This window comes from Bubalus kerabau, chromosome 8 (genome assembly GCF_029407905.1).
Source record: "Bubalus kerabau isolate K-KA32 ecotype Philippines breed swamp buffalo chromosome 8, PCC_UOA_SB_1v2, whole genome shotgun sequence".
NCBI classification, from domain to species: domain Eukaryota; kingdom Metazoa; phylum Chordata; class Mammalia; order Artiodactyla; family Bovidae; genus Bubalus; species Bubalus kerabau.
The window spans coordinates 44,026,253-44,045,489 of NC_073631.1; the positions used below are offsets into that span (position 1 = coordinate 44,026,253).

General features: G+C 35.9%; 1 long non-coding RNA gene across 1 annotated transcript; it reads left to right on the top strand.

The window, feature by feature from the left end:
- Positions 1-5,983: 5,983 nt before the first annotated feature.
- Positions 5,984-8,530, top strand: LOC129659721 (uncharacterized). Its single transcript, XR_008718201.1, has 3 exons — positions 5,984-6,025; positions 6,129-6,216; positions 8,491-8,530. It is a non-coding gene; the product is annotated as an uncharacterized LOC129659721 (long non-coding RNA).
- Positions 8,531-19,237: the final 10,707 nt, after the last annotated feature.

Genomic DNA, 19,237 nt, shown 5'->3' on the forward strand with positions numbered 1-19,237 from the left:
CGAGCACCTGCCAAGCTGTTTTCCAGAGGGCTTGTATACATTCCTGCCAGCAGTGTGTGACGGTTGATATAGTTAGTTTTGAAATGTTAACTATCCAGTTCTGCTGCTGACACCAAATCAGGCTTTGTGTGACACTGCAATTTCAAAGAGAACTTAAAAAAAAAGGCGGGGGGAAGAAATTGAGAACATTGTGAACTGCATGGTCTTCCATTACTATTTAGTCTTTTCCTTTCATAATTTTAAGATTCAGTTTGTCAAACTATTCTTACTTATAGGCAAAGGGCCATCCTATCACCCACTGTAGTGCTGGTCACAGATTAGGAATTCAACCAGTATATATAAACGAGTAGACAAATGAATAAGAGGTAATCTTGGTGATTTCATTAAAAGCATTAAAAAACATGAAAAGCAGTGTCTTCTTGATTCTTGCCACTAAGGTATGCTCACCCCTGTTCTGCTGGTGTCATAATGGTTAAGTTCAATGCAGTAATATGAGCCTAGGAGTGAAGAAACATAGAGGCTTCAATCCTGCCTTGAGACTAATTTGCTATAAGACACTGGATAAATGATTTTTAGCTTCCTCATCTGTTACAGTAATGATATGTTTTAATTACTCAACAAGTTGTTGGGCAGGTCACAGGAAATAACACATTTATAACCCTGACTCAGCTGCTGCATCCCTGCTCTGGAGATCTGAGACAGTGTGGGCTCTGCCTCTGCTTCTGCATACATTTCTTCTGTTCCTTACTGATTCCATCCAGACATATTTAATTTACACCACCCCCCCCCCCGACACACACACATACACACACTCTTACATCATTTACATAATGGCTACAGAACAGACATAGAAACCAAATTACACAGAGTCAATTAAAAACCACATTAGGTTATTTTTTTTTTTTCTTAAAGGACTTTTTTGGGTTAGATGGAGGCTGAGGCTTATCCTACCACCCAGGAGATTTTTATAAGTTCTTTACTCCATGCAGCTTTGATGCACAGCATGTCTTGGTCTCTTGGCCTCCCTGTCTCCTCTCGTCTTTCTCTGCCCTAGTCTCTTAGGAGCCAAATCTGACACCTTTCATTTTCTGGAACAGAGTTCCCTCAAGCACTCCTTTGTTCTTGGGATTCAGGAGGCACCCATGCCCTCAAGATCTCACATCTCTTTCAAATAGTTTTCCAAAGAATTTTTTCTCCTCAACAAAAACAGTTTCATCCCTCAGAGAAATTCTGTCTATTGTATATTAATACATTTTTTCACCTCACTCACACGTGAAAATGCTTTGAAAAGTTAAGGGGATTAGTGGCTACCAAGGGATCTGTCTGAGGACCCCTTTCCTTGGGAAGGAAAAAGGGTTTCTCTTTCCAGTCTAGTGAGAACGATTCACCCAATAGCCATTTTGTCTATCTTGTTCTTCATCATTCATGGAAATATAGGCATGGGTGGGCACGTCATCCAAGCATAACCAGATTCCCTGTGAATTTGTAGTTGGATATGAAAGAGAGACCAGTGTCTTCAGGTGGCTCAATCTGTAAAATATATACTCTGGATCTGTGGGTAGTCACATTTTCATTCATGGGAAAGCAGAAGAAATCTATCTTTAGATTAAAATTAAAAGAAAAAAAAGCTTCAGGCAAACAGAGAAGAGAGAAGTTAACTGGCTTCTGTTTTTCTTCTAAGATCTTGATATGCTCCTGGTTTCATATACCAAGAGATGATTTTGCATCCTTATAACCCTTTCTCCATGTTTTGCCCCCTACTTAAGCTTCTTTGAGTTGATTTTTATTGCTTGCAATCAAAAGATTCCTAAGAAAAGAAATATTTACAAAATGAGGACTTGTTACTATTGAAATTTTTCTAAGCTTCCAGGAATCATCTCTCGTTTTGTTTTCAAAATGTTATTTGTATGTTTTGCCTCATTTGATTCCCATGATAACCCTATGAAGCAGATAGCACAAGATTTACTGTCCTCATATCACATACGAGGAAATTAACTTTCAGAGTTTAACTTACATGCCCTTGTAAAATAATCAGTAACTGACAGAGCCAGAGAGAGATGACAGACCTCCTGGTGCTTCTGTGACACTGTAGAAATGATACAGAGAGGAGGGGCTTCTAATTGATTTACAGTGTGTTTATATAAAAGTTGTAACTGTTGGAAATTTAACAATGCCTGAGCTCTGCTCAGACACTTCAGTAGTTTCCAACTCTTTGCGACCCTGTAGCCCGCTAGGCTACTCTGTCCATGGGATTCTCCCGGCAAGAATACTGGAGTGGGATGCCATGCTCTCCTCCAGGGCATCTTCCCGACTCAGGGATCGAACCCACGTCTCCTGTGTCTTCTGTGTCTCCTGCATTGCAGGCGGATTCTTTACCCACTGAGCCACCTGGAAAGCCCTTAACAATGCCTAGATACCACTTATTATCTATTTAAGTCAAGTGAGATTGCAATAAAATTCCAATGTGGGACACAGGACACAAAACCCTTCCTGAAATAAGCTGATTGAAAAAATGTAACTGTATCGCTCTTAACCAATAAAGTCTTATGTTTTTATTTATGGAGTAAGTAGCATAACGGATTCAAATTTTAAAAGACTTTTTCTAGCAATGCTAAATATGGTATTATAATTTATTCCCATATAATACCATAAAAGTCTATAATTTTCTCTATATTAGGTTTTAATCTTTTGTTGTCTAGGAACCTGTCAGTGGCCTAAGAACTCTGGAATTTGTAATTCATACAATACTGAATCACTGAACATATATATGGGTTGAGTGGACTCAAAGCTCTTGGAAAACACGACAGTCCTATTCCATTTATCTTCTCTAATGTGAAGTGTATTAGAAGTTCTCTGGAGACAATGTTGTTACTGATTCTGGACACCTGGAACAGATCTAACAAGTTGGAACACAAAGGATAAAGACCACCTTGAAGTGGTCTGAGAACCATTCCATTCCACATCCTTCCCTGGGCAAACCCCCGAGGCTGCCCTAGGTGGGTAAATTCTGATGTGTTATCAGAAAAGAGATAACACACACTTTCTCCAGAGGGCTGGTTCAGTATACCTGTCCTTGCAGGCTCTTTGTTTTCTGACGTGCTCATAGCATCTTCTAGAGTGAGGCAAAAATAACATATGTAGGCCACAGCTTTTAGCCTCTTAAATCCATGAACTTGTATTCTAGTTTTAAAAATAGAAGGGGCTTTCCTGGGGGTTCTCCAGTTAAAGACTCCAAGCTTCCAATGCAGGGGGCCCAGGTTCAATCCCTGGTCAGGGAACTGGATCCCACATGCCACAACTAAAGATTTGGCATGCAACTAAAAAGACCCTACATGCTACAACTAAGACCCAGTGTAGCCAAAATAAATTTTTAAAAAAACTAGAAAAATAATTATCATTGCTCAAAAAAATAAATAAAAAGACAGTGCTTCATTTATCTAAAATTATTTTTAAAGTGTTCTCAGAGACATGAAATCATCATATAACATATTTTCCCAGAAAATTAGAACCATCTTAAATAGAATTTTAAAACATAATTTATTATTGATATCAATCTTCACAATATGTTATTTACTTTCTGCCTTAATAAACAGAAGGTATGAAACTTAAACTCTCTTTTATTATTCTTAGGAGCATCTTCTATTAGAACAATATGTGGAGGAGTTGGGTAAGGTCATTTGGACCAAATGTCTTCAGACAGCCCTGATGCCCCAGCTTCTAGTCGCTTCTGTCTTGTCTTTGTTCCTGTTCTCATTGTCATGAAAACAGTTCTTGTCACTACTTGTGTTCCTCCTGGAACCCCTTGTGACTTATTCTCAATCCATTCTTTCACCCTTAGGTATAATAATCCACTATTACTTTTGCTTTCCATTATTTTCATTACTTCAATGATTTTTCTAAAAATTTCTCCTTGCCTTCTTTAATTGCTTTAAAATTTAGCATTGAAGGTATTTGGTCTTTATAACCATGTCTCATGTATAAACATTGCCTAAATTATGCCCCTAGCATTGGAGAAGGAAATGGCAGCCCACTTCAGTGTTCTTGCCTGGAGAATCTCAGGGATGGGGGAGCCTGGTGGGCTGCCGTCTCTGGGATCACACAGAGTCGGACACGACTGAAGTGACTTAGCAGCAGCAGCATTGTATATAAGAGTGAAAATTTAGAAATCATCTAAATGTTTAGTAATAAAAAAATATATCTAATATTCCACATAGTGAAATACTAAGCACTCAGTCAAATAAACAAAATATAGATCTATGTTCACTGACTTCAGAGGATGTTTGTACAATATCACTAATTCAAGGAAGTAGTTTTTAGAAGGATATGTTTTATAAAACCCTACATATGTCTATGTGTATATATATATATATATAAATATAGATGTATGTGTATAAAGTAATGTTAAATAGAAGTATAATATAAGCCATGAATGTAATTTAAATTTTCGCCAATTTAAAAAATAAAAATATCCAAAAAATAAAAATAGATTAGATTAAAAAAATTCTACTTAATCCATTAGATCCAAAATATTAATATTTTTAACATATAATCCATAAGTGTTATTACTAAATTTTTTTGAATGTTTTTATGTTGGCTTTAAAAATACAGCATATATTTTACATTTACAGCCATCTCAATTCAGACACTGTATTTTCAATTAAGCAAAACACAGTCACACCAAAAAATAAAGTGGTTTTTGAGAAAAATATTTTATACTGTCTCAATTTTAAGCTGAAGCTCTAATACTTTGGCTACCTGATGTGAAGAACCAACCCACTGGAAAAGACCCTGATGCCAGGAAAGATTGAAGGCAGGAGGAGAAGGGGCGACAGAGGATGAAATGGTTGGATGACATCACCAATTCAATGGACTTGAGTCTGAGAAAATTCCAGGAGATACTGAAGGGCAGGGAAGCCTGGCATGCTGCAGTTCATGGGGTTGCAAAGATTCAGACATGACTGAGCACCTAAACAACAACACAAATAAATAAGTAAACTAAAAATTCAGTTCCTCGTTTGCACTAACCATGTTTCAAGTGCTCAGTGACCATATGTAGATATCCTGGGAAAATATGGAAGTTATGTAATAAAATATTAGTTGAGGTTTTGACATGTTGATGGGATAGCAGGTATACTTAGATTATTTTTCCTTATATATTTTTCTAAGATTTCTGCAATTATATATACATTTCTTTGTAAGTTTTCAAAAGAGAAAAAATGTGTCTCTCTAAACTTAGTATATTTGTTTTGTTTTTATTCTCTCAGCTGTGCTGTTGCTCCAGATATTCTTGGATTATTTATATTTTTTGAATTTTCTAGACAATTGAGCATATTGACCATTGAGTTTGGGTTAGATTGTCATGTCATCCAATTTCATGCTCTGACCTTTTTAATATAACAAACATACTTTATAAATAATCTATTCATTTAATTCTACATTTATTCAGCAGTTAGCTATCAATTGCTATACAGGGCAAACACTGACCTAGGCTTAAAAAAAAAAAATGAAATTCATTCAGAGTGTTAGTGTCCCTGTTCTCCAGGAGTGTCCATTTAAATGAATATTCAAATGGATAAAGAGTGAAGAAGAAACCAAATCAGGGCACTTGTCTGGTGGTCCAGTGGTTAAGGAAGACTTCATGTTCCTAACGCAAGGTATATGGGTTTGATCCTTGGTTGGGAGAACTAAGATCCCACATGCCAAAAAAAGAGGAAGGAAACCAAATTGGATGTTTTCAGGTGGTGATAGACAGGTGTAGGGCTAAATAAGCCGAGTGAGAAAATAAAGAGTGGTAGGCAGAGGCTACCGTAAATGGTTTGGGGGAGGAGAGGACTTTGCAAAACAGACGATATTTGAGTTGAAATATGAAGGATGAGAATAAGCCAATGGAAGGCTAGGAGTGGAAGGAAGGTCTTTTCTTTCCATAGACAGGCAACGTGGATACTGGAAGAGCAGCTGACTGAAGAATAGGCTGTTAACTGAGAAGTAATACAGCCTATTATACAGGGGATCTGTATTTGCAGAGGTAAACAGGAGCTTGATAGTATTTGGAAAGATGCTATGGGGAACAACTGGAGGAGAATAAACCAGGCAAGAATAATGGAGTGGTTTGCCATGTCCTTTTCCAGGGATCAAACCCACATCTCCTATGTCTCCTGAATTGACAGGCAGGTTCTTCACCACTAGTACCACCTGGGAAGCAAACAGAGCTCAGAGGTAAAGAATCTGCCTGTCAATGCAGGAGACGCAGGTTCAATCCTGGGTCAGGAAGATCCCCTGGAGAAGGAAATGGCAACCCACTCCAGTATTCTTGCCTGGAAAACCCCATGGACAGGGGAGCGTGGTGGGCTATAGTCTCTAAGAGTTGGACACAACTTACAGACTGAACAACAACAAAACAGAGAAGAGCAGGGATTGTAAGAAGTTTTTGTGATATTTTAGGCAACACAATGAAGATGATTTAGGACTGGTGAAGTTCAGAAAGACAACTGACATCTTTTAGATAAATTCAAGACATATTTTACAATTAATTAGACCAACAGGACTTGGTGATCAATTGGATTTATGGATGATGGTATGGAACAGAAAGGAATCAAGTATGATTTTTAGTTTTAAGTTTTTTGTTTTTTTTTTCTTGACTTGAATAACTGGCAGAGTCATTGCATAAAGTAGGAGTATAAAATGATATAGCCTCTGTGGAAAACAAAGTGGCAGTTCCTCAAAAAATTAAAAAATGGAACTACTATGAATAGAGGAAGAAATAGGTTAGGGGAGAGAATCATCAGCTACCTTTTGAACATTTCCTACCACTTAGGTATCTAGGAGATGTCAGATAGGCAGGTGAATACATGAGTCTAGACTTCATGAGCCAGGATTCAGACCTAGAGGACATATCTGACATGGAGAAATAGACCTGCAATGTGGGAGAGCAGGAATACTATCTAAAGCTATGAGGAAAAAAAAAAAAAGACAACCTGAGACGAAAATGTAGATAATAAAGAGTAAGAGGCACACCAGGATGGCATTTAGTAAGATCTACATCAGAAACAGACCTTGAGGAGATAGTGACGTATGAGGAAAAACTGAAACTATCAGGTCAAGGAGTCCAGGAGGGAAGGCTTCCATAATAACAGTGTTCCTGTCATGTTGAACATACTGTCAAGGGGCCACATAGGTTAAATATAGAGAAATTTCTGTTGGAATTGGCAACTCTGAGGTACCTGGTGACCTTCAAAAGAAGAGTCAGTGGAAGGGAGAATAAAGTCATATATGTGTTGTTTGATGGATGAATTGGAGAAATGAAGTTGTAGAGAGTACATAAAGCCATTAACTAAATATCATTTTCTGGAAAGAGGAGTAGAAAAATAGGACAGTAACTGGAGGAAATGATGAGGTTAGGGAAGGGCTTTAAAAATGGAAATAGCAGGGAATTCCCTGGCATTCCAGTGGTTAGGGCTCCATGCTTTCACTGCTGAGGGCATGGATCCAATCCCTGGTCAGGGAACTAAGACCTTGCAAACCTCATGATACAGCCTTTTTATCTTTAAGGAACTAGTAGAGAATATCTGTATGCTAATGGAATTATGCCAGTACAGAGGAAAAGACTAATGACAGATGAACAGATTGAGGAGGTGGTAGGGAGGAGGCACGGCTGAGGAACTGAAGTCCTTGATAAGCCAAGAGGGGAAGGAGGCCAGTGCCTGCAAGAATAGACTTGATTGGACACTCCATTCCTACTCCAAGTAGGAGTGCAGAGAAAATGAATAGATTATCTGCTGGGAATATGAGGGAGCCCCCCTGCAGTAACTTTTTTCAGCGAGCAATAAGGTGGAGTGTACCTCAGCTGAGAGTTAAGGACTGTGGGAGAGGGAAGGCAAGTATCACATGAATGGATGATATGAGCAACAGTGAACTAACTGGGGGTGAACAGGGAACTAACTGGGGAGTGACATTCTCACTAGGAGAAGGAGGAGATATTTCACAACAGATGCACGACATCTGTTGTACTTTGATGTCATAATGAATGGGTTACTTTTCAAGACATGAGGATGAGAGTATCAAGTAATATGACTCACATATTTTTAAAGGTTTAAGAAAATAAAGTCCTATGATCAGTCCTGGGTGTTCATTGGAAGGACTGATGTTGAAGCTGAAATTCCAATATTTTGGCCACCTGATGTGAAGAGATGACTCATTTGAAAGACCCTGATGCTGGGAAAGATTGAGGCTGGGAGGAGAACGGGACGACAGAGGATGAGATGGCTGGATGGCATCACTGACATAATGGACATAGGTTTGGGTGGACTCCGGGAGTTGGTGATGGACAGGGAGGCCTGGTGTACTGTAGTTCATGGGGTCACAAAGAGTCAGACACAACTAAGTGACTGAACTGAACTGAATGTAAACTTTAGAATTAGCTTTCTAATTATTTGTTAGACTCTAATTGATTCTGTTTTCATTTCACTCACCTAGTTTCTGTTTCATTTTTAGTGATCTGGGAAGCACTTGATTATCTACATTTGCTGACACCCGGCCAGACTAAATGTCTTCAATAGAGTGATGTTTAAATAGAGTTCCTGAGATGGAATGTCTTAAAACTACCATTTACTGTAGTATTAATGGAAGATTCTACATCATATTTTATAATGTTGAAGGGTTCTACATCATATTTTCCACAGGATTTTCTAAAGTATATACATTTGCATGAGCATGGAAATTTCTTTTAAAATATTCAAATAAGTGAATAAGATAAACTATAAAATAGTCTGAGATCCTGAAGGACAGAAACCACAAAAACATAGACTTTGATAACCATAACAAGATTACAAAAATAAAAAATCTATTGCATACTAAAGCAACTGCTGGTGTCTTAATAAATCAGATGAAGAAAATTAACCAGATTAAAATTTAAAATAGTCTTTTTCACCCTCTAAAATGCCAAACTGCTCCATATTTTTATGTTTATATTTATCTTTTTTAATGTTGTACCTGTACATTATCAGCTAGTACAGTAAAAGGGCTGTGATTTCAGGATATGATTGTGTGTCCACTTGTATATAACAAAACTATTTTTTTCAAGAGTAATCAAATAAATCAATAGAGAATGCAAATATATTAATTTTTAATTTCCTTAGTGCACTGAATTTCAATAGATTTATTTTTAGTTGAATTATGCATTATGTTTACTGCGTAAATGAAAATACGTAATTATCTTTCCCTATCTTACTGCACTAATTGATTTGACTAGGTCTCACACAAAATTAATATATAACAGTATTATTTTTCTTGTGTTAGTAGTCTGTCATACCAACATAAACACAGAAAATGTATTATTTATTCTAATACTGTTTCAAAACACATAAAATACGTTCAAAGGCTTCAAATGAACAAAACTCAGTACCTTTGTTAGGACACATGACTTTGATATGGTCACTTAGCAATAATTGTCCCTTCAATGTCTCAAAACCTCATCTCTGAGGCCTCAGCCAACCATCAAGACCCACTATCTCTTGATCCTCCTCCTTGGAAACAGTTTCCTATCAAACTGTATCTCTGTCTTTTCTAATACCATGAAGGCCAGCACCAACTATTAACAGGTGACTTCCACTAACCAACTAACTATACTAACCAGATCCACTAATCAAAATATAAAATCTAGATATGTCTATTTCACCTCCAATTAATTTTAATTAAATATAATTAAACTCTATCCACATTTCTGTCTGACAACTAGCATCTGCTCAGTTCAGACTATCATGTTAGGCCTATACTACTAAAATGTAGGTTTGACCATTTATTTTAAATTTCAGTTTTGGATAATTTAAACTCAATTTGGAGAATGAAAGAATCAAATTAAATTACACAGTTTTAAAATGAAAGGACAACCCACTGAATGGAGGAAAATATTTACAAATGAAGCAAGTAACAAAAGATTGATCTCCAAGACACATAAACAGCTCATACAGCTCTATGTCAAAAAAACAAATAATCCAACCAAAAAACGGGCAGAAGATAAGACATTTCTTCAAAGAAGACATGCAGATGGGCAAAAAGCACATGAAAAGATGCTTAACATCCCTAATTATCAGATAAATGCAAATCAAAACTATAATGAGGTGCTCACACTGGACAGAATGGCCATCATCAAAAAGCGTACAAACAATAAGTGCTGGAGAGGCTGTGAAGAAAAGAGAACCCTCCTACACTGTCGGGGGAAATGTAAATTGGTAAAGTCACTATGGAAAACAGTATGGATGTCCCCTAAAACACTAAGAATATAGCTACCGTATAATCCAACAATCTCACCTCTAGGCATTTATCCAGAGAAAACCATAATCCAAAAAATACATGCACTCCAATGTTAATAGCAGCACTATTTACAACAGCCAGGATATGGAAGCAACCTAAATGTCCATTGACAGAGGAATGGATAAAGGAGATGTGGTACATATATATGATGGAATATTACTCAGCCATTAAAAAGAATGAAATAATGCCTTGGCAGCAACATGGATGGACCTAGAGACAATCATACTAAGTGAAGTAAGTCAGATAGAGAAAGACAAATATCATATGATATCACTTATATGTGGAATCTAGTTTTTAAAAATGATACAAATGAACTATTTACAAAACAGAAACAGACTCACAGATATAAAAAACAAACTTATGGTTACCAAATGGGAAACGTGGCAGGGAGAAATAAATCAGGAGTTTGGGATTAACATACAATGTACTACTATATATAAAAAAAATATATAGTATATATTTAGTATAGTATATATATAATATAGTATGTAGTATATAGCCAACAAGGACATACTGTAGAGTACAGGACTCTCTACTTAGTACACTATATGGGAAAAAATTTGAAAGAGAATTAATATATGTGTGTGTGTGTGTGTGCATGTGTATTTATAAAATTGAATCACTTTGCTTTACACCTAAAACTAATGCAGCATTGTAAATCAATTATACTTCAATAAAATTTTTTTAAAAAGGAATTTAATTAAGGATATAAAAATTACATAGTTTTTAAAAATGTTTATCTCTTTATTCCCAAAATTATTTGGTATAATGCTGAAACTATACAAAGATTTCAAAAGTAAATATAATGTAATTGTTAGTTAAAGCAAAAATTTCAACAATTATGTACATTTAAAAATTATAAGCATAAAAATTAATCTTGCCACATATTCATGTTCTTTAATCAGTTTGTTATATAATGCCACTAGTATTTTTAAGAATATATTTTTTTCAGCAGATTTTCTTTAAAAAGTCTTAATTATTTTGTTTTTATACAGTTACCTACAATATTCTTCAAGTTTGTATTCTATGTTTACTAAACTTGAGATTGTTGGTAATTTATAGTAATATTTCTTTGTGGATCATTGTATTTTTAATTAAACATGTAATCTCTTACAGACATTAAGATGCCTGGTAAGATCTGAACAAATTTTGCTAACTGGAGGATATTGTCAGTTCTTCTTTTTTACTTTTGCCATTCAGATATGCAAGTATTTGACCTAAATATTTTGACAGGTTTTCTTTTTGTTTCCATTCAGAAAATCTTTATTTAATGTACATTTTATAAAAAAAAACCTTGTCAGTTACTTCTGTTATTGTTTTGATGTTTCAACATAGCATAGGTCTTTTTTTCAATTTTTTAAAAAATTTATAAATTTATTAAGAATAAGGCCTCTGTCAAAAGGTTCATCTCAAATTGAGATATTCCAAAGTGCAATTTTACTCTTCAAAAATTGTGTTCTCTGTTTAAGTTCTCAACCTTAATTTATTCAGTTTCTCCTTTGCTTTTAAACAAATATATTTTAATGTCTTCTGGATTTTAGCGTTGTTTTAAATACTTTTTCTTTCCTAAAAGGAAGTTTTTTATTGTTTTGTTTGCAGAACACTTTGGTTAAATATTTCAACTTTAATTTTGAATAAAATGCAACCCAAACTCAGAAACTTTTAGTTTTTTTAAAGAAGTTCAATTCCACTGTAGGCCTTCTAGGTTGTTTTACAAATTATGTCTCCCAAGTCTCAGATGTTTTTAAAAATCAAATTGATGAAGAGCAGCAAAGAGAAAAACCACATACGTCAATGCTAAAGTGCCTTTATGTTTATTTAACATTAGCTTTACTCCCCCAGATTTTGTAGTTTAATTACTCTGTGAACATACTAAAAAGCATAAATTTTGACATCTACATCCTCTGTTTTGACTATGGAGCACTGTACTTAATGTGATGCAGTCAATTATGCATGACCACAGCCAATTCCAAATTTATTTGTTTAAGTGTTTATTGCTTTCAAAAGGGTTTGGAGGGACTTCCCTGGTGGTCTGGTGGTTGAGAATCCATGCTCCCAAAGTAGGGAACATGGGTTCAATCCTTGAGGGGAACTAAGATTCTGCATGCCACAGGGCATGGTTTAAAAACAAAAAAAAAGGGTTTGTAGATTGAAAGATGGGCCGAAAGCTTTTCATCCATATGCTTGTCATCCTGAGCAGAATCTACTTCCCCAGTCCTTGGCTTATTTTGGCCAGTGGCATATGGATAGATTTGATAGTGTGCTAGTTCTGACCTTAGGCTTTAAGAAGTCTGCAGCATTTCTGCTTGCCCTACAGAGCCTTTCCCATAACCATGAGAAGAACAGGTCCTTGTCTATTCCACTGGGACCACAGGAAGGATGAGAGAGATATATAATAAAGTAGCAACCTAACATAGCCCAAGTCATTGATGCAAAGCTGACCATGTATAACATTTAAATTCAGTCACTTCTTACCTCTCCCTGAGTCCTCACTCCTAACATCCTAGCTTGAGCCACCATCATCTCACTCTTGATGATTGCATTCATCTATTAGCTGGCCTTCTTACTGCCAACTAATCATATATTCACACAAATAAGTAATTTTTTAAGCCACTGAATTTGGGGATGATTTATTAAGCAGCATTAATGTGACAATAATTGATAAAATAGGTTTCTTAAATTAGCCACAACATTGTTTCTACCATAAAGCTTGCCCAATCAAAATTTGCATTCATTTTATCAGTGTAAAAATAACTGTATCTTACATGGTGAACCTTTCAATTGAATTTACAATTTTTATGTAATGTTGTAAATGTCAGATGTATCACCTCCAAAATTTTACTTTGCTTCCTTGAGCTGGTAGAAAAAAACCTGAAGCATTATTGGAATTAATTTAAATGAAATCTTATTTAAAGCATCTAAAGACACATATAAAACTGACATCAGAGATACTGGTTCACTTTCCATATGTGCCCAAGAAAAATTGGGATTGAAAATAAACACAGCTATTTAGAAAGACATTCATTTGATCTAAATGAAAACTCAGGCTTCTCTGAACAAAGTGTATTAATTGTATGTACTACTTGTTGTCTTTGGGAACATTCTTCTTAAGATAAGTATTAACTTTTCAAGTAGACAATGTTTCTTCAGAGAATGTGTTTTCTCGCTTAGTATTAGCTTTACTCTGGCTCCTGTGGTGAATGGTATCCATTGATAAGCTTTCTGTGCAAGTTCACATTATATCCACTTGTTTAAAAAGTAGATGTTTAATACTAAAGTTTTCATTAAATGGGCTTTTCATTATTTTGAGTTCACTGAGGCCCAGAACATGAAAATGTTAGTCACTCAGTCGAGTCTGACTCTGCAACTGAATGGACTGTAGCCCACCAGGCTTCTATGTCCATGGAATTCTCCAGACAAGAATATTGGAGTTGGTAACCATTTCCTTTTCCAGGGATCTTCCCAACCCAGGGATCGAACCCAGGTCTCCTGCATTGCAGGCAGATGCTTTACCATCTTAGCCACCAGGGAAGCCCCAGGAAAAGGTCGGTGGTTATCAAAGGTTATTTTAAAAGATACAACCATGTTCCTGACAGATGATGACAGACCTGGGAATACAAAGAGTAGATCTAACAACTCAGCATGCTAAGTCGCTTCAGTTGTGTCCGACTCTTTGAGACCCCATGGACTGTAGCCAACCAGGTTCCTCTGTTCATGGGATTCCCCAGGCAAGAATACTGGAGTGGGTTGCCATGCCCTCCTCCAGTGGATCTTCCCGACCCAGGGATCAAACCCACATTTCTTATGTCTCCTGCACTGGCAGGCAGGTTCTTTACCACTACTGCCACCTGCGAAGCCCATATAAATACTGATTCTTTAATAAAAGTAAAAAATCATGGACAAATGTTCAGTTTCAGTCCCGTTCAATCACTTAGTTGTGTACAACTCTTTGCGACCCCATGGACGGCAGCACACCAGGCCTCCCTGTCCATCACCAACTCCAGGAGTTTACTCAAACTCATGTCTATCAAGTCGGTGACACCATCCAACCATCTCATCCTGTTGTCCCCTTCTCCTCCTGCCCTCAATTTTTCCCAGCATCATGGTCTTTTCCAATGAGTCAGTTCTACACATCAGGTGGACAAAACATTGGAGTTTCAGCTTCAGAATCAGTCCTTCCAATGAATATTCAGGGCTGATTTCCTTTAGCATTGATTGGTTGGATCTCCCTGCAGTCCAAGGGACTCTCAAGAGTCTTCTCCAACACCACAGTTCAAAAGCATCAATTCTTCGGCGCTCAGCTTTCTTTATAGTCCAACTCTAACAGCCATACATGACTACTGGAAAAACCATAGCTTTGACTAGATGGACCTTTGTTGGCAAAGTAATGTCTCTGCTTTTTAATATGCTGTCTAGGTTGGTCATAGCTTTGCTTCCAAGGAGCAAGCATCTTTTGATTTCATGGCTGCAGTCACCATCTGCAGTGATTTTGGAGCCCCCCCAAAATACAGTCTGCCACTGTTTCCATTGTTTCCCCATCTATTTGCCATGAAGTGATGGGACCAGATGCCATGATCTTCGTTTTCTGAATGCTGAGTTTTAAGCCAACTTTTTCACTCTCCTCTTTCACTTTCATCAAGAGGCTCTTTAGTTCTTCTTCACTTTCTGCTATAAGGGTGGTGTCATCTGCATATCTGAGGTTATTGATATTTTTCCCTGCAATCTTGATTCCAGCTTGTGCTTCATCCAGCCTGGCATTTCACATGATATACTCTGCATATAAGTTAAATAAGTAGGGTGACAATATGTTAAATGGGTGTAAATGAGACCTGTTCCTGCTAAACTGGGACACAGATAAACATAAGCACACACACAGTAGAACAATAGGCTCCTAACTGGATTGGCTTCCCTCAATCCATTCTTTCTGCCATCTAAGCATTTTTCCAAAAGAAAGAAAAAGAAAAGGAAGAATATGTAGAGCAAACAGTAATAAAATGTCTCTTGTACTAATCAGATGAAGATTTACCCTGAACCCAGTAAATCACATATCCATTCTGTGGGTTTAATATGGTGGAGGAGTCTGGTGTGCTGCAGTCCATGGGATTGCAAAGTTAGACAGGACTTAGTGACTGAACAACAATGGTAAAAACCTATGTATCAGTTCTTCAGGCTTGATGGCAATAGCATTTATAATCACCCATCAAATGTCTTTGACTCACAGTAACTGTCTGATTATAATATTGCTTCCCACACATAGTTGTACCAGAAAGAGAAAGTGCTGATCAGCAAACATGAGTATCCTTTCCTCTTGATAACGTAGTTCATATCTTTAAATAATAAATTGCCTTTCTGGTTTTATAAATAATCAAACAAAAACATTAAATGTATCTTCCTTTTGGATACTGCCCTATATATTTTCCTGGTACAACAGATTTTTAAAAGAACAGTCTTTGTCTCCAATTCAACAATGATTCATTCACTCAGTAAATGTTTGTAGAGGACTCCATGTGAAGGGAGAAAACCTTCCCGCGTACACATTCAATGAATTGCCAAAATAGGACCAACTCATGTGCACCTTCCCTATTGTAGCTTCTTTAGATTTGGAAATCTTTTCAAGTCATGCAAAGAAAGTGAATAGAATACTCAATCACTTGAATATTTAAGGATTTTTATATTTAGTTCAGGGGCATATTGAGTATTATTGAAGTTATGATTTAAAATAATGAGGAAATTAGCCAGAAAAATACATCACTAATAATTACTTGATGTACTGTTTTATTTTTAAAAAGTTTCCAAGTTAGAATACTATGCAAATAAAATCTCTTATTTCTACTCAATTCTGAATTATGCCCATTCATTTAAACTGACTCACTTAAATGATCCACTTATAATTTACAGATTCTAAAGAAAACCCAAGATGTGAAAAAGTAAAGTTGAATATAATTTGAGCTATATTTCTTTGGAATGAATTTTCTTTCCACACCACCTGGGACCTTTAAACCTTCTAGCATACTGGGTTTTTACTCCCTCAAACATTTCTGCTCAAATTCTAACGTGCATGCAGAACATACGAGAGTCTTGTTAAACTAAAATTCTACTTCAGCAGGTCAGGGGTAGAGCCTGAGATTCTACAATTCTGAGAAGCTTCCAGATGTGGATACCACATTTGAATAATATGGCCCTAAAAGAGAGACCTAGATACAAATAACTCGGAGTGTTTTATAAAGACAGTTCTTACAAATAAGGACATATGCAAATTGCAATAAATAATCTTAGTAATACTGATGTGTCCTGAGGGTCTAAGCATTAGGCCCAGCAATATCCAGAGATGCAGAACCATGGAAATCAGACTTTTGTTTTAAAGACTGAGACTTTACCCAAATTACTGCAAATCAGCATGTTAATCATTGTACGTATTATCAGATATTTAGGTATGTACAATTTACGTTAATATTTAGTTATGTACTGATTTAGGCTAATCAGTAAAACTGACAATTTCATAGCTTATCTTGATTTCTTAACTGAAAATGCAAAACTCAGTTTGCACACCATGCTTGTGGAAACTTTTTAAAATATAAAAAATAATCAAGAATTTGAGAACAATAGCATTATTCATATCCTATGTATCTGCTGTTATTCTATTACAAACTATTTCACATATTTTATTAATATCTGTTACTTTTCCCCAGCTGAATTATTCTATATTTACAATAAAATTTCTATTGTATAACATACATTTTTTTAAATAAGTTTCATCCTTTCATAGGAAAATGAAAGTATGAAAGTGTCAAATATAAAATTTCATGAATGTAATGCTTTATCAATTAATTATATGTCGAATGAAGTATATAAGATCTTTCCAACCACAAAGTGTTTCTTCTACCTCTCAATAAACCTCAAAATGGGTTGTTATATTAAGAAAAGAAGCATTAAACAAACTCAGTTATTCTATTTCTGTGGTAGTAAGAACCCTCATTTTCTGATTTTTGAGTTAAAGCAGTCTCATTTATATGAGTACAATAAATGTTTTTAAGTGTGGCTAGGATCATTTCCATATTTTTTCTCTTTCCTTAGTCTTCTTGAACCTGACAATGTCCTACCATTTGCAAAACTAAAATCCATTCTGAAGGAAACATCTTTGGCATAAAAGGAAAAAACCAAGAAGACAGGCACCACATTCAAAGCTGCTCTGCTCTTTCATCATTAACCCAGCATGCAGGAAGAAAAGCATCACAAAGTCGTTCACAATAAAGGCAGTGTTGAATAATTTGTTAGAAATAGAGATCATTTTCATACAAGTTAGGATTGGCTCATATCAAATGCTGTGTGATTTCACTTGGAAATGGATTCAGCTACAAGTAACCACGTGCCCAAGCTGAATACAGAAAGTATACCTGCACCAGTACTCTCCTTTTCGGTCTAGATTACTTTCATAAACATAAATGATAAGAGCAAAGAGAAAAAGCATGACTACGAACAGCAATATTAAAATACAATTTTTCCTTGAGCTGTGTGCTTCACAAATATCTCTATACAACTTTTTTCAAACAAGAGTCTTTTTCTGGGTGCCTCTTGGCATTCTAGCAAACGTTTGTGTCATGTTTAATTATGAATGTGTTCATTTAATTGAGAAGATTGAATAAATTATATGCTTAGCTGATGAAAGTGCTTTCTTTTCTAAATAAGCCGAGTGACATAAAGTACTTCAGTCAGTCACTTATCTATATTTGACGGATTTTGAAATTTGTGTCAGGAACTTACAGTTTATCTATAGGAACTACAAATTTAATGAACAGTTTTATTCTTTTTTTTTTTTTTTCCTGAAATAGGCAGTGTTACCAGATGAAGTCAAGTAAAATTTCCATGCAGATTTTCCTTACACCCTGTGAAGAGAGCACTTAGGCAAATAAAGTAAAAGTATGTCTCATAAAACCACATCCTCCTTCTAGAGGAAGCACTATTTTTTTTTTCTTAAATCGAAACAGGATACTTAGAGCCTACAGAGATAAAATAGCAGAACCTACCAGTCTCTTAGCATCTGAAACCACAGTCTGTAGCTGTCATTTATTGTTTTGTAAATGAGCTAAATACACAAGGTTGACGGGCTGTGTGAAATCTATAATTTCTGTTAAGGGCCTAAGAAGCCCTGTGTTTAGGACACTCAGTGATCCTCCTTCTCTGTTGTTTTAAAGAGAGTTCTCAAAACACTTGTGTAGTCATTCTTTTCTTTTTACTATTTTGACTTTGAAATAAAAGAATAATTTTTGCTTATTCAATTTAGTTTCTTTCTATAAATATATTCAGTGTATGATTTTGCTTTCTAACTTCACAGAAAATCAAGAGTTATTATTTCCTGTCCCCTCCACACTTAACTCCCTGAAATCACATTAGTCATTTTTTTATGTTCAAAGCTAGTGCTAATATATGCCATTGTTTAGATATCAGTGTCCCCTTCACTCAAGAAAACATCATAACTAATTATCTTCTCCCTCACCTCTCATTATCTCACTGTCTCTCTGTTTCTCTTTCCTCTCTCCCCAACCTTTCCCTCCTTATTCCTATCTCACCTCCATCTTTCCTTCTCTCTTATATTTCAACTTCAGTTCCACCTGGTTTTCCTTTCAAACTCTTTCCCATCTAAATATAAACACTTGGAATCTCTTATTCTAAAATTAACATTCTGTAACTGCCCCTCTTTTTCCTTCCTTGCAAACCAAACTTCTCCATAGAAAAGAGCATTCCCTACTCTGTTTCTTCACCTCTGGTTCAATCACAGTCTTATTGGAATTTAGTCTCTGCTTGAGAACCCCTCAAGGCACCAAAAATGTCAGTAACTTCCCCCATGCTGGAGTCTGTGGCATCTGATAGAATCAACTCTTCTCTTCCTTAATACATACCTTTCTTGGCTTGCATTTTTTGTTTATACATT